At 37.4% G+C, this 17,254-nt stretch overlaps 1 long non-coding RNA gene across 1 annotated transcript; it reads right to left on the reverse strand.

Moving 5' to 3' along the window:
- Positions 1–266: 266 nt before the first annotated feature.
- Positions 267–3,600, reverse strand: LOC129274592 (uncharacterized). The gene is made up of 3 exons (XR_010293253.1): positions 3,418–3,600; positions 1,735–1,861; positions 267–1,184 (listed from the first exon to the last, which is right to left on the reverse strand). It is a non-coding gene; the product is annotated as an uncharacterized LOC129274592 (long non-coding RNA).
- Between the last annotated feature and the right edge of the window lie 13,654 nt (positions 3,601–17,254).

Raw genomic sequence — 17,254 nt, forward strand, 5'->3', positions numbered from 1 at the left:
AATGAATCTGGTGTAATTTTCATTTGGAAAGAAAAAAATGAATTTTATATGCAGGTTTAAAAAATTTGGAGAAATAATTAGCCCCCCCCCCCCCGTTATGAACAGTAAGGTCTTATAATTGCTTCTTTCAAAACAAACTGCACTTTCACCCCCCCCCCCATCTCTCTCTCTTTCTGTCTGTCTCTCTCTCTCAGAAACTGACATAACTATATGCATACAAGCAAATAATTCTCCTGTCATTTACTCCTCTTATCCTTATTTTTCTTGAATAATATTTTAATTGACTGCTGTTTGATCTCATGTAACAGTGGCATCATCACATTTCAGTACAGTGCAACATCTTGTGCCATTTGTGCATAACAGCTCAGAAGCAATACATCATCACAATTAATTGATAAATGAAAATTACCAAGATAAAAAAATTAAATTCAAAATTAACATGTTTATTAAGGAATCCATTTTCTAAAACATTGACATTAACATAAAAATAATAATTAGCATCTACCAAGCATTAAATTGTATTTTAAAAAGTGAAGGCAATGCATAGCTAAAAATTGCTGTTACTGGGTAAGGGTAGTATGGGGTGGGTATATAAATGTACAAAAATAGGATTAAGTACATTTTTCTACATTGCACAATGTTTGTTAAAATTTCATTCAAAGGATCTCGATGAGCCTATAGTTAATATTCCATAAAAGAGCATAAAAACCTTTGATATTCGTTTATTTTCTTCCACAAAAGTTTGCCACTCAAAAAAATTGGTAAATTCCTTTCAAATTTGCTGACAAGAAATAGTCTACTAATGTGAGAGCACTCCTCATAAGGGGGGGGGGGGGTGGGACACAATGCCAGAATCCTAAAGAGTGCCTTCCCCAATCAATACATTAGCGAATCATTAACAAAATTTGATTTGTCTACTGTCACTGTGGTTAGAATTCAATCTATTTTTGAAATATAGTCTATTTATATATTATTGCAGTGGTTACCCATTTCACATTTTTTTAAAATGAAGATAACAATAAATGCAACTTAATAACCCTACATAATTTATGAAGACTTGCAGTGGCGTACCGTGGGTCACGGCATCGAGGGGGGCACCAGCAAAAATTTTGAGACCGTTTCATATCTCTTCTTGGCACTTATGTTGTGATACCAGTACTTAAACAGCTTAGGAAGTGGGAAACCTGCATGGTAAAAAAGAGAAAAGAACATAATAAGCTGTAAATTATTTTTACTCATCTAGTCCAGTTTAGTAAAAAAAAAAGATGTAAACTCTATTTTATATCTTCAGTGATAAAACAAGTTTAGCACATGCAGTCACTTTCGTCCCACATCCAGATAAATTCATATATCAATATAACTATCTACAGTATGTTTTGAAAATAAAGAGTGCAAATTAATTCAAATATTTATCAGAATTTTGTGATAACTGTTAATATCTTGGGTTTTTTATGCAAATGCATGTATAGACAGGAGATATGGATAATTAGTATGCAGTGTTAGAAATGGAAATACTGGTGAATCTGAATTCAAACAAATATTAACTCACAATGGAACTTTAACATTACATGATATCGCATCATGTTTCAGCACAATTGGCCATAGCCCACCCCCTCCCAAAAAAGGGGAAATATTCATTTATTTGGTTTTATTTTTTATTTTTTATTTTTTTTTGGGGGGGGGGGGGTGATGAGCTTAGATAGAGCCTGTATATTATCAAAACAGTAAGCATACCTTGCAATTTTTCCATTCAGATATCCTGTTCCTCATTAGATTGTAACTAACACTTGCGGATCGGCATGGTTCTCAATTTTGTACTTCTGACTAGGTGTGAGCTGCTAAGAACATGGTCCCATTGGATCTGCAATTGACAATTTAGATTTGAGAGTTTTAGAGATAAATAAAATTACTCTTCTTAAACAATATTTTTAAAAATTTCTAGCTGCCCATATCCCAGGTCTATGAATGAATATTCCAAACTAGAACAAAAAAGTTATCTGGACCCGAAACTTTATTCTCTATCACATAGAGGCATAGGCTTACCTCACTATTTATAAAAGTAAAATGATTCCAACCACATATTTCTACAGCTGTATATAGCTGAATCTGGTCTATGCTGGGCCTGTATGGCAGTGAGTCCAAACTTCGCGGACGGTCATTATCTAAAAAACTAGCCAATATCCGTAAAATCTGACGTAATCAACGTGAAAAGCGACCTAAAATTACCCTTTGGTGTAAGTTTCTTTAGGATGAGTTCAGTATTCATGAAAATATTGACAAAAGATCGGCAAATTTGTCACCGTTAGCGCCCGTTTTGAAGAAATCTGATATTCTCAACAAGCATCACGATATCACCATTTTGCAAGCAGAAATCATCAAAAACGTGAGTTAAATGTGGTACTAACCGATTCTATAGCATTTTGCCATCAATCTGATATAAATATTTCACTTTACATTTTCGTCCATGATTTTATAAGTTACGATGTTGCCGTCAATGTGGTTACTATTTCTTGAATTGGTTTTGTATAAATTATGAATATTTTGTGAAAAAATTTAAGCCTGATGAATATTTTTTTTAAGTGCGCAAAGTTTGGACACCCCATCATATAACTTAAGAATCACATCACATTTGAATAAGGTAAACACTAAGAACGTTTTCAAATTACCACCCCAGGCCAGGCCCAGGGTATCCTGTTCAAATAGACTTGATTTAGGTCTAGGGTAGGCTACGCCATTTCATTCAAATCTAAGACTAACTAACACTTAACACTAATAACAGACACTAATGCTAAGTCAATCGTATTTCAACACTGATTATTCTGAAGTAAAACGTTCCTGAATAAAAGAAACTGCTGAGAATTATACTTATTCATATGAAGATGAAATAGCGGGGACGGACTAGGCCTAAACTTCAACGTTCAAGCTTGAAGTTTGGGCCTAGTCCGTCCCTGCTATTTTCACACCTCATAACTACATCGACAATCTCGCAAGCCGGCTAGCACCGGCGATATCAAAGGCCGGATCCAGCTCTGACCATATCCCTACATTGACCTAAATTTGAATAGGCCTAAAATCGACAGTTTTTCGTTACTAAAAAAACAGGAGGTCGGAAACAAGTCCACATCTACCCCTGATAATTGTCTAATCACAATAAAACTGAAATACAGGTTTACTTTGGACCTACATGAAGCATTCCGATGAATGTCTAGATCTACGACAAACTATAGACCCCTAGTCCTAGATATAATATTTTTTGAAACTCAATGATCACACTTATTTGGAAGTCAGGCAAAAGAAATATTGAAATTGAGGTTTACATAGTACCGGTACGTAATACAGGATGAGCCCCGAAACCCGGCAAACACATTACAATTTGCAAGTGAGATCAACTTGACATGAAAAATGAGCGTAACTTACTTTTATTCCTATGGAATGTCATTAGAATAGTACTGATGTTCCCTCCAAGATTTTCTGCTCCAATGAAGTTCACTCAGAAACCATGATTTCGAACATCAATTCTATAAACAGATAATTAGTCTAGGTATTTCGTTTCAGAAACTTGAAATTCGCAGAGTCCAAAAGATCACACTTCGCACAGATATCGTAGGGAATTGTGGGACGGAAAAAAATGTTTAATGCATGAGTACATGAATAAAACATTAGCGTTTTATCCAATCATACAAGTGCATTATGCGTATTTTGACGTCATTCTCATGAATAAAACATTGACCCTCCAAAATCAACCTTCAAATTGTCCGCCGGCAGCCATGTTGGCTATGTACAAAACCTATGGGAAATAAAAACGCGCGGAAAGAGTTCCCTCTCTAGCTCCCTTCGGGAGCTTACGTATACGTAAGATCGTATCTCTGTGATCGATCAGATCCATTTTGTGCTGCGTGCAAATTTTATTTTCCATTGCACGGCGACCGTGCATTTTTTATTTTTCCATTGCACGGTTGTGCTTTCTCCTTCAGTGTGTACCACTAAGCATGTGTGTATACGTACGTTTTTTATGTGTGTGTGTTTGCGCGCATCGAATTAAGCGCATCAACAAGGCTGACTGTGCGCACTCAGATTCATGAATCAAAGTGCGTCACAAAAGAACAAAAACAATTAACTGCTTTCATAAACCGGGAAAACAAGAATTTTTCAGAGAAAATGAATTTTCAGACAAAGGCAAAATATGTCTTAATTCCATCTGCTTTAGTTGAATTTTTTCTTATCTATTGTCAAATAACAAAATCTAGAAAATTCGTTGTATAAACCAAATGATGCATGCCTTCATTCGTCCATTATGCGACCTATCCACTCTCGTTGAGGCTGTGTTCACCCCATTGCACTCAGCCTAACGGCTTCGTGCAATGGATTGAACAGAGCCTCAACTCGCGTGAGGATAGATCGTCTAATGAACTCATGTGCATGCATCATTTGTATACTGATATCGATGAACGAAAAGCAAATAAATAAAAATCTTGCCATCCGTTGAGTACTCATTGCGTGCGTGTTTCATACTCTCTATCTCAGTCTGTTTATAATTATGATAGTCCATTCTTATGCTACCGTCACAAACACCAATACGAACAGCCTACGAACGATTTCATACCGTTTATTGCTTTGTATTAAAAAAAAATAGTGCGGCGATCGTAAGGTATTGTTTTGTGACCGTATTACATTGCCCTTTTTAGGGGGATGCGACAATAAATGGTGCTATATTTTCTGAAATATGGATTAAATTTACTTGACTGTAATGTGCACTAATCTGACATATAAAGTCATGAACAAAAAGGATCGCATTTTAATTTATATTTTGTCGGGAGCGTCAAAATATGGTATAGTCATGATTAAGGTCGCTCGGATTCTTACCGTTTTTCACTTATTAAAGGTGACTTGATATAATCTTGCAAAATATCTTAGCACCATATGGCTTGGGAAATCGTGTTTATTCATAACTTGTGATCAAATGACAGTTTGTTTATTGATATAAAAGATAAAATATATGAATACAATTATTAATTTAAAAAATAATAATTCTCGGTTTTCTCCATGAAACCTGACGGCTTCGAACGGCGCATATCAAAGGCAACATAACTGCCGTAGTTTTTTTTGTGCTTCTTTTTTGTATGTTTGGAAATGAACAGCTGCTTGGATAAAATTGTTGCCAGTTCAAAGTTTCTTGGGTGGACGATTTGAAGAATTTCAAGAAAAATGTGAAAGTTGCCTTATGTTAATGTTTATTTTACCCATCATTTAAATAATTAAGTATCGTAGAATGATCCATGCTCTCTTTTACATACACACAAATGCACGTTTCTGCGAGGGTGGGGGGGGGGGGGGCTTCTGCCCCGTACTACTGGCGGATTGCTGAATAGTTGTATATCATATACCCTTCAGAAAGATACAAAACTGTTGAATGCTTTATAATTATGTCAGTATGTTTACGTGGACGCACGGTGAAATTTCCAAGCAGTTTCCATTTTTTTTAAGTGGGGGGGGGGGGCTTTGTTCATGCATGCCCCTTTACGACACAGACACCCCCTTCCCAGATTTTCCGACGTGATGAATAATCATGTTTTTACGAATACTAAAAAATAACATAGGCGCCACCCGACCCGCACGCCCCCTGCCAAACCCTGGATCCGCCTATGACTTAGGTCGTCTTGCACCTATCAGAATTTCCTTTCATTGCTTCTAGTTTTTCCCTAAATTTGGAGGGCAGGGGCGATTTCCCCCCCCCCCCCTTCCACAGTGCCCCTACCCAGCGACGTAACAGGGGTCGGTGGCCAGTGGGGGGCAAGAGCCAAACATTTCCCGGTCATATCATGGTATGAACAGGCGTAATGGTGTAATAAGGCGACAATTTTGAGAGGGCAAGATATTGCGTATCAGGCAGAATTTATCTCTTTTTTTTTAATTTGGGAGCGAGCAATATTTTTGACATTTTTAATAAGAAAATCCAATTTTGTGATAGATTTTGACCTGATATCCAGAGAATAATACATTTCACTCTTCTCTCTTTCTATTCATTTTTTGTGGTCTGTACGCCACTGTGAACAGGATTATTTGCGGCAGTAGCGTGATAGAGTAAACAAAAAACGAGGGGCGCAGTATGGCGCATGTGCTAAAAAGCTGCTTAATATAAGTTCCGAGCGAGCGAAGTGAGCGAGGAAAAAAATCACCTTTCATGAGAATCTAACTTTGAGATATTTTTGACATTATATTCAGTAAATAAAATCATATCCTACACTTTTCCTTTGCTTTTCTTTCCTCCTTTTTTGTCTTGGTTGTAGAAGTTTTGGGGACCATGGCCCAACCCTTCCATATTCATATATGGCAGTGCTATGCGCTTGGGGTCCGGGGCGGAGCCCCCGGAACTTCTTGATATATCACAGCCATTCAAACCTCGCAGATTGCCGGTCTGGGGCAAAGCTTATTTGCATAAAATTTAGCAAGCTTGTAGCACAATTTTGTATGCAGTCCATCTTTCTTCCCGCTCTTTATTTTCAGTCCTCGGCAGCCCGGTCGTGTTATTGAGGTTTTTTTTTCATGTCCCTTTTCTTTGTTTTCCAATTTAGCTTTTGACTAATTCCATTCTACCTACATTTCCCGCTATTGTTTGCCATTTTGTCATCTTTTGATTTAATTCCCTTCATGCAATTGCATTGCATAGGCCTATTTTGGAATGTTTTGCTCTTTCTCAAATGTTCTTTTTTTCATTCCTTTTCCCGCTTTCCTTCCTTTTCCATTAAATTTTTTTTCGCTTCGTTTTCTTTTCACTTTTCCCTTTCCCTTTCCCCTTTCCTTCCCCTTTCCCTTTCTTTCTCCCTCCCTTTTCTTTTTTTCCCCCCGTTTTTTTAATTTTCCCGGTGAAATCCGCCAGGGGGGGGCTGCTTGCCCCCCCTGCCCCCCGCCTGTTACGCCACTGCCCCTACCTGATTGGAAATGTTAGAAAGTTTTTATATAGCGATGCAAATTGTAATTCCTTGGTGAATTTGATAAGAGCCGAAATCGCTTAAACTTGGGATAATTCTTCTAATATGTTATATATACGCATTTAGGGCACGCACGGTTCTAGGGGGAGCTTTGTGCATGGTTCAAGCCCCCCCAAAAAAAATGGGGAAGGGGGTAAACTGAAAACAATGTAAAAATAAATCGGCGAAAAATAACATTGACAAAACCCCTTAAAGTGAGAGTCACTAGCGTACCTAAAAGGGGGCAGGAGGCAGACTGCCCCCCTGACGAGTCGCAAGCAAAAAAAAAAAAAGGAGAAAAAGAAGAAAGAGGTTTAAGAGAAAGGGGAAAACAAAAACTGGACTGCAGACTGTCGGAAAAAATGATAAACTGTCGAGCACACGGGGCTGTTCCAACTGATTTGTTTTTTTTAGTTCCACCATCTTTGTCGGTAAATGTCAATTTAACTGTACACTTTTATCGGTAAATTGTGATTTTTACGCAATGCGACTTTTAGAGCTCTCTGAGCATGGACTGGGCTGACCAGGGACAGGAAAAAAGTAGAGAACAACTTTCAGGTAATATAATTATAACAATTTTCAGCTCGCACTTCGCGCTCGCGTCAATTGATTAGTTAGAAACCAATTTGTTCATGGTTACTAAAAGTGCTTAGAATATCCAGTTCTTAAGTTGGAATATCAAAAGTTTTAGCTCGCGCTTTGCGCCCGCACGACTCTTTAGATACCCATCTTGTAAAACTGATTAGAATGTCTAGTCTCCAGTTAGGAATATCAAAATGTTTAGCTCGCGCTTCGCGCTCGCATAATTTATTAAGGAAGATATTCATCCTATTCATAGTTAAGTGCATAAAAATGTATCGTTTAAGGTCTAAGTTTTTTAGAAAATTTCAGCTCGCGCTTCGCGCTCGCAATTATTATTTTTATATAATTTTAGTGTAAATTGTTAGGCGCGTGCAATTGAAAGTGAAGACTTTTTGGGGTGGGGCTTGTCAAATTTTTTAAAACAAAATGTCCCCCTTGAAAATCCTGGATCTGCCTCTGGGTTGGATATAGATGAGTACTGTTCGTCGGACGTCAGTAATCGGTACTGATATATGTCGCGGGTAAAGGCCTAGTTATACCCCTGCTTACACATTCCTCTGGTTATTACCGTCCCCCTTTCTATCCTATGTACCTGATCCCTTCGTCCACCTATCTATATTTTCCCATTTCAATTCCCTCAACCTTCTGACATTCCTGCCAGTGAGTGAGTGATTTTCCCCATATCTAGTGATATATCATGTTACTGTCGCATATATTTTCACGTTCATATTTATTTTTTTTATGAGTGAAAGGATGCATTTATTTTTGTTTTAACTGTGTATATGGAAATAAAACAAATGCAAATCAATACATGAATACAACTGATTTCAATGTCAAATACCTCTTTTATAACGTCTCCAAATGAGCAGAATTGGGAACATAATGTAAACACCTTCAAAGAGGAATAAAAGAAGTATTTTAATATAAACATTGCAATTACCACTTGATAGAAATATATCGATCACGATCCAATACATTTTATTTCTGGAATTATTATGCAAAAAAAAAAATAATAATTTCGACAATAAAGTGCAATCGCCCGATAGCAAATATCAGTAGTAGCAAGATTACAACTGTTTTATTGGGCATCCCCTGGGTAACCTTTCCCACCTTCAGTGCCACTTCCAGACCTACACATCCAAACGTTTATGGGGGGCTGCAAAATGCAGGGCAACGAGGAATACGAGGTGCCCAAACATCCTCGTGTATTGGTAATTTGATGACGGAATGTATAATTTCTGCAAGTTTCATATCATGTTAAATGGCTAAATAATAATTGAAAAAAATGTTCGCTCGCTTCGCTCGCTCGAAAATTAAAAACTGTGAAGTTGATATTTGGGCAATGATTATCAGCCCCCCCTTGAAAAATTGTGCCTATACGTCCATGCCTACTACCCCCCCCCCCCCCCCCCTGACGAAATATGCCAGGTACGCCACTGTGCTTTCTTTCAAATTAACCACACTACTTCCACCTACATTATAACAATACTAATCCTGTAAAATTGAAGTTTTAACTATATTTTCGGGGGTCAAAAGCGCTCTGAATCATTTGCTGGTGCCCCCCCCCCCCCCCACAATGCCGTGAACCACGGTACGCCACTGCATGCAGACTTGGCAGTCAGACCATGGAGCTATATATGGAACAGCGTTTCATCAACAATTTTTTTGTCATACATGTTGTCAGATCTGACAACTTTCCTTGATATTGACTGGCTGAGAAGCTCTGTTACCATTGTAACTATTATAAAATGGGACTTATCGGATAAAACGTCTGACACGGTCCTTTCATGAGACGCTATACGCAGGGCGCGCGTTTCCGTTTTACACCCTGGCGAAGGCATTTTCCGCAAAAATAGCCACAAAGCGACTAGTGAAGAGTCTACACACGTCGCTGGTTGCAGCGTGCGACACAGGCGAGTCCCTCACCAAGTTTGATGGATTGATACACTTAGATGCCGAAAGATAGATATAGAAGATAGATAGATAGATAGATAGATAGATAGATAGATAGATAGATAGATAGATAGATAGATAGATAGATAGATAGATAGATAGATAGATAGATAGATAGATAGATAGATAGATAGATAGATAGATAGATAGATAGATAGATAGATAGAAGTAGAGAGAGAGAGAGAGAGAAAGACAGAGAGATGGTTAGATAGATAGATAGATAGATGGGGGGGAGAGAACTTGAGAGATGGAGAGATGCTATAGATAGATAGATACTGTAGTTACATAGATAGATAGATAATAGACAGATAGATGGATAGATAGATAGAGAGAGGGGGGAGAGAGAGATAGAGAATTTGAGAGATAGGTAGATGTTAGATGGATAGATAGATAAAGAATGAGAGAGACAGAGAAGATAGACAAATTAACAGATAGATAGATACTGTAGTTACATATAGATAGATAGATAGAAGATAGATAGATTGATAGAGAGAGAGAGAGAACTAGAGAAAGACAGATGGATAGATAGTGTCACGAGCGAAACTGCTCTAATTAACTCATTAATCTACAGGCTACTTAACCACCCTGAATAAAAGACCAAAGGATATTCAAGATATAAATGAAGTGATCAATTTAATGTCATAAAATATAATAAGCCATTAACATTGAATCGTTGAGAACATAAGTATATTGGCAAATGGATATTCAATAAATCTTTGCATATAAAAATCATAAAATGCCATATATGCATAAGAGGAATATAATCATCATCGATTGTTTATGGGAAGAGATCGATCTAAAAATAGGCCTTTAAATTATGTTACCGAAAGTCTTAATCGGGTAAAGTGGAGTTCGAAAAACAGAAGAGATCGACAAACCACGGCGACTACGAAGAGGCGACGATTACGACGAAGAACATGTCGATGATCGACGACAACGAAGAACAATTATGGGACGATGAAAACGCGATGCACATCAGCGAAGACACGACCGTGTCCTTGAAGAACGAAGAACCATAGTTGAGTTGAAGCTCTATAACTAGGAAGAATTATGGTCGAGTCCGACGAACAGAAGCTTCGGCTGACTGAAGTGAGTCATTCCCCTCTGTGACTCATGACCTTGACATAGCGGGTATAGGTGCTACCCTGACCTACGTACGTTGACTCTACATTAACCCTGGGTTGACCCTAGGTTGACAGCCGCCTAAAATAGGAATAGACCAAATACTTAACAGCAAAGACCCTAACAATTTTCTATTCACAAAGATGTCAGCTTATCGAAATTAGCTGTCATATTATCAAAGTAAATAAATAACAAGCTTTTATTAGCATGAGCTTTGTGATAGTCAAAAAATACATAACAGTGTGGAGAAATCTAATATAATTAACTTTCTCTCTGAATCGTAGATCGATTATATAATTGACTTTAACAGACTTGCAAAATACGTTTCCTTCACCGGAGGTATCACATGAAATATTCATAATTTGCAAAACAAGCTTTTTATAAATGACACAGAATTGTACGACTTTAAATAGCAAAATACAACTTTGTTCATTTTAGTAAGGATAATTGTATTCACTTTGAGGAATGGAGTAAGATAAGAAATATATGTAATTTGGTGACAAAATGAGCAGAATATATATATGTAAATCTATCTTTCTTTCCGAAAACAGACATGCCATATTAAGCATAAGAATTGTATTAACATTAAAACCATATAAACCAAACATTACTTACAATTCGGCATGAGTAGAAAGGAACCTGCCCGCACTGTGGCACACGCCCTTTTCCTTGGTTAGGAAACACCCCAAAACGGACCTTCCTCTCCAAAATCAGAAGTCAGAGTGAGCTGGCTTGGCTTTTCTTGCCAGCACACCAAACAGAAATATGTAACACAAAGAGTCTGTCATCCTACACACCTGTTAACCTATAGTCTACTTATTATGACAACCCAGCCTGTTGAAATACCAGGCAACCTATCATGCCTATAGTTCAGTTACTAAGGTATGCAGTCCACATCTGTACATGGAGTTTAACAAAAGAGTTTAACAAAACATGGACTTTAACAAAAGGGTTATCTAACTTTGAATAAGATCCTACAGATAGAGAGAGAGAGAGAGATAGATGTTAGATAGATAAAGAATGAGAGAGACAGAGAAGATTAACAGATAGATAGATAGATAGATAGATAGATAGATATATAGATAGATAGATAGATAGATCTATATAGATATAATTTGAGAGATAGATATATAGACGGATAGAGAGAAAAAGACAGACAGATGGATATATAGAGAGAATTTGAGATATATATATATATATATATATATAGTGGATTTTATTGCAATAAAAACTATCAAAATACAATCACAAGCAGTCAAAGACTGAAATAAGTGAATGTTTACATACAAATAGAATCATAACAAAATATAAAGTAAACATTATAAATAAATATCAAATAAAATACAAATTCATACAGATGAAAAAGAAATGTATCATAAATAAATACAAAAGGCCAAAAGTACTACAAAGTGTCACCAAAGAAGAAAAAAGCGGAATGAAAGATTAAGAAGAAAGAGGTGAGAGAAGGGAAAGAAATTGGGATAAGACAAAGAGAAGGGAAAGCAAGAGGTGGAATTTGAAAGAGAATAGGAGGCAACCTTCAGAAAAAAAAACTCATTATGCAATGCAAGACATTTAACAATGGTAACAAGTAAATAAAGTAGTAATTTAATCGAATCGAGCACAAAAAAGGGAAAAGTAGAGCTGAGGAAATAGACTCCCGAAGGAAGTCGAAGCAGTATTGATATTGCATGCGTAGATTAATAGATGGATAGAGAGGAATAAAAGAGAGACAGGTGGATAGATAGAGAATTTGAGAGATAGATGTTAGATGGATAGATAGATAGATAGACAGATAGATAGGTAGATAGAGAATGAGAGAGACAGAGTAGATAGACAAATTAACAGATAGATATATCATGTAGTTCCATAGATTGATTTATAAGACAGATAGTGGATAGACAGATATGATAGATATAAGGATAGATATAATATGAAAAAAAAAGTAATTATGTGTTTTATTTTTCAATATTTTAGCTATTATTTGTTTTCATTCATATAAACGATCATGTGCGATAAAGTTTAAAAAAAAATCAAGAAGCCAACGTAAATAGTTTAGCGGTACAACGAAAATACAGAGACTGAAGCTTTTGGTCTATAAGCTCAGCTGCATTTGCACGTTAGACGGGTCAATATATTGTTTGACCTGGAACAAATTGCAACAAATGATTTTTCAACGGTATTTTGTACTATTTGACCTCAGGAATAACATACTAAAAATCTACCAAAATCCGCATCCGGGAAAGTGGTTATTTTTAAGATGGCGTCCAAGATGGCCGTCATTCACTAAAAATTGATATAACTCACTCATTATCCACCCTTGAATCCTATTTGGATTCATATTCCATAATCCAATGGGTAAAATAATCTATTTATACAAGTTAGAGTGAATATTAACACTCCAGGGTACCAGGAAAATCCAATATGGCGCCCAAAATGGTTGCCGTAGTCTAAAAAATCCACAATTCATCTATTACTTACTTAAGTGGCTTTAATTTGGTTTCCATTCGATTGTTTTAATGATGGAGTAGTATACGTCGGGACAAGTAACAAGGGCAGCCAGTGGTCTGGTGTGTCGAAAAATACAAGATGGCTTCCAAAAATTGAGTTTAAAATGGCTTTTAATCCTTAAAATGGACATAGCTCATATCACATCCACCTGAGAGATATGATTTTGATGTCTAGACCATGGTTTCAATGGTCAAATAATACATTGTGACAAGTTACAAGGACAGTCAGTGGTCCGGTATGTTAAAAAAATCCAAGATGTCTTCCAAAAATGGAGTAAAAAATGCTGTTGCTACTTTAAAAAAAACCAACATAGTTTGTTAAATATCCGGGAATATGATTTTTTGTGCCTATACCATGGTTAAATGGGTCAAATAATAAATTGGGATAGGTTACAAGGACGTTTGTTGGTCAAGTATGTCCAAAAGTCCACGGTGGCATAGTATCAATTAGCCGCGATGGTATTTAAAAATTGACATAGTTAGGTTTTATTCGTCAAGGGCATATGATTTTGTTGCCTATATCATGGTTTCAAAAGGCAGAAAATTAGTTACAAGGACAGTCAGTGGTCCAGTATGTCGAAAATCTAAGAAAGCTTCCAAAAATCGGAGTCTAAAATGACTGCTGTTACTTTAAAAATGGACATAGTTCCTTTAAATTCCACCTAGGAGATATGATTTCGGTGTCCACACTATGGTTTCATGATTAAAATAATACGTTTGGACTGGTTACATTGATATGCAGTTGTCCAGTTTGCCTAAAACACAAGAGGGTTTTTAAAAAAGGAATCTAAAACGACTCATATCATTCAATACTGGTCAGAGTTCTACAATATTCATCTGCAAGAAATAATGTTGGTGTCCAAATTGTGGTATGAAGGGTCAAATAATACATTCGGAAAAGTAACAAAGATGGTTAGTACCCCATTTTGTCAAAGATTCTAAAATTTCATCAAAATGGGTGCTGTTACCAACTCATGAAACAATATGATAACTTGTCCCCATGCATTTAAGTGTAGGCACCAAGATTATTTCTAACAGGTAGATATTTTATGTAACGGTAGTCACTTTAGAACCCATTCTTAAGCCAACTTGGATTTCAAGGCAAAATGAATTGCTGCATATCATGGTAACCAGTCCCAAAGTATTGTTTGGCCCTTGAAACCCTAGTGTAGACACCAAAATAATATCCCCAAGGTGTATTTATAATGTTCTACATCCCCTTTTAAGTAACAGCAGTCTTTAAGACCCCCATTTTTAAAGCCATCTTTGATTTTTGGACATACCTGACACCTGACTGTCCTTTGAACTTATCCCAATGTATTGCTTGACCCTGTAAACTCTAGTATAGACAGCAAAATCATACCTCCAAGGTGTATTTATAATAAACTATGCATACTTTTAAACAACAACAGTCAATTTACACCCCATTTTTTTAAGTAATCTTGGATTTTTTAACATACAGACAACTGACTGGTCTTGTAACTTACCCTAGTGTATTACTTGACCCTTTTAAACCATGCTTTTAACACCAAACTCATATTCCCCAGACAGATGTTAAACAAACTATGTCCTTATGTAAGTAACATCAGACATTTTTTTACTCCATTTTTGGAAGCCATCTTGTAATTTTGGACGTACTAAGCCACTGACTGCCATTGTCTTGTCCTAATTTATTATTTGACCCTTGAAACCATAGTTTAGACACCGAAATCATATCTCACAGGCTGAGTTAAAACGAGCTATGCCACTTTTAAGTATCAACAGCCATTTTAGAATCAAGTTTTGGAAGCCAACTTAGGTTTTTTGACCGACCAGGCCACTGACTGTCCTTGTAACTTGCCCTAATGTATTAATTGATCCTTGAAACTAGTGGTTTAGACACAGAAATCACCTTTCCAGGCCAATATGAAATGAGCTTTGTCCGTTTTAAGTATCAGCAGCATATTTTTAAGACCAATTTTTTGACACCATCTTCGATTTTTGGACATACCAGACCATTGACTGTCCTTGTAACTTATCCTAATATATTTTTGACCCTTGAAACCAGTGGTTTAGACATCAAAATCACATATCCCAGTCCAAAATGAAATGAGCTATGTCCGCTTTAAGTATAAGCAGCCATTTCAGAATCAATTTTTAGAATCCATCGAGGATTTTTGCACATACCAGCCCACTGACTTTCCTTGTAACTTGTCCGAATGTATTATTTGACCCATTTAACCATGGTATAGACACAAAAAAAAATCATATTTCTGGACATTGAGCAAACTATGTCGGGTTTTTAAGTAGCAACAGCAGTTTTCGACTCCATCTTTGGAAGCCATCTTGGATTTTTGAACATACTGGACCACTGACTGTCCTTGTAACGTGTCCCAATGTCTTATTTGACCATTGAATTCGTGGTCTAGACACCAAAATCATTATGTCCCAGGCGGATATGAAATGAACTATGTCCATTTTAATTATCAACAGCCATTTTAAACTCCGTTTTTGGAAGCAATCTTGGATTTTTGGACACACCAGACCACTGGCTGTCCTTGTAACTAGTTTCAATGTACTATTTCACCCTTAAAACCATTGAATGAAAAACAAATTTAGATGAATTGTGGATTTTCAGCCCACGGCAGCCATTTTGGGCGCCATCTTGGATTTGCCTGGTACACTGGAGGGCTTATAATTCTTTCTTGCCTAAATCAACTTTTGTGCCCCAGACCATGGAATATAGAACGAAATAGGATTCTAGGGTGGATAATGTGTCAGTTGTATCAATTTTCAGTGAATGGCGGCTATCTTGGACGCCATCTTGAAAATAACCACTTTCCCGGATGCGGATTTAGGTAGATTTTTAGTATGTTATTCCTGAGGTCAAATAGTACAAAATACCGTTGAAAAATCATTTGTTGCAATTTGTTCCGGGTAAGGCTATTTTTGGTCGTATATTGACCCGTCTACGTATGTTCTGCGGATATCTTCGGAGCGGAATTTTGGATCGCGCGCCCAGCTGATTATGTAAACAAACGTAGACGTAGACTCTTCACTAGTCGCTTTGTGGCTATTTTTTCGGAAAATGCCTTCGCCAGGGTGTAAAACGGAAACGCGCACCCAGGGCCCCGTCCCGGGGGGGGGGGGGGCACTCAGTATATAATGCATAGTGGGTATGTGCCGCGGAGGGGACCCCCATTTTTACACTCAAATTTCCGTTCCAATTAAGGCATAGCATTTTTGTCTTATTGAGAAAAAGAACAAAGAAAGCCGCTCCAAGGCATAGCATTTCCTTCTTATCGAGAAAAAAGAAGAAAGAAATCCGCTCCAAGGCTTCGCATATTTTTCGTTACGCCGTTCCGGTCGCATTGATCTGCTACAATTTTGGTGAAAAGCGGCCGTAGAGCGCTTTTCGACCATCGCCTAAGCGCGAGCGCACCCGGCGGAGGCCGCGCTAGCTGCGTCGTGCACGTTGCCCGTTCCATAGGGATGCATACGCACTCACAGAGATACGGAGATCCGTTCCGAGGACCCCCGTTTTCACAAACATTTGTAGTTCCGAGGACCCTCCTTTTTACAATAAGCCCGCTCCAATTATAAGGCCCCCGTTTTTTGCCTCGCCCGCGGCACACCCCTACCACTTTTTTGGTCGAGTGCCCCCCCCCCCGGGGGCCCCGTCTTACAATCCTACATGTACGAATTGATCCAATCAACCACAATTATGGAAAGCCAGCAACGTCAACATTTGAAATAAATGTTTGTTCAAAATATTTCCAAGATATGTAAATACATTTACTGTTTTCTTGAAAATTCAGTGTTTTTCTCTTTGTTTTCAAAGCACAATGTGCAAATTTCCAAATAAAAAAAATTCCATATACTTGAGGTTGATCCCGGGGGCGCGATAGGATCTGGATCGATCGTAGCTCTTTGTAAGACGGGGCCCTGAGTGTTTCATCAATGCAACGTTTTCGTTCGACAAATTTTCAGATCTAACATCTTTCTTTGATTTTGATTGGGTGCGAAGCAATGTCACTTTGGTAACTGTCGGATTAAAACCATAAAATGACCTTCGGAAAAACGTCCGACAAATCCTTTCGAATTTCATGAAACGCTCCCCAAATACCGGAAGTGAGAGTG

This window comes from Lytechinus pictus, chromosome 3 (assembly GCF_037042905.1).
Source record: "Lytechinus pictus isolate F3 Inbred chromosome 3, Lp3.0, whole genome shotgun sequence".
In the NCBI taxonomy this organism is placed as follows: domain Eukaryota; kingdom Metazoa; phylum Echinodermata; class Echinoidea; order Temnopleuroida; family Toxopneustidae; genus Lytechinus; species Lytechinus pictus.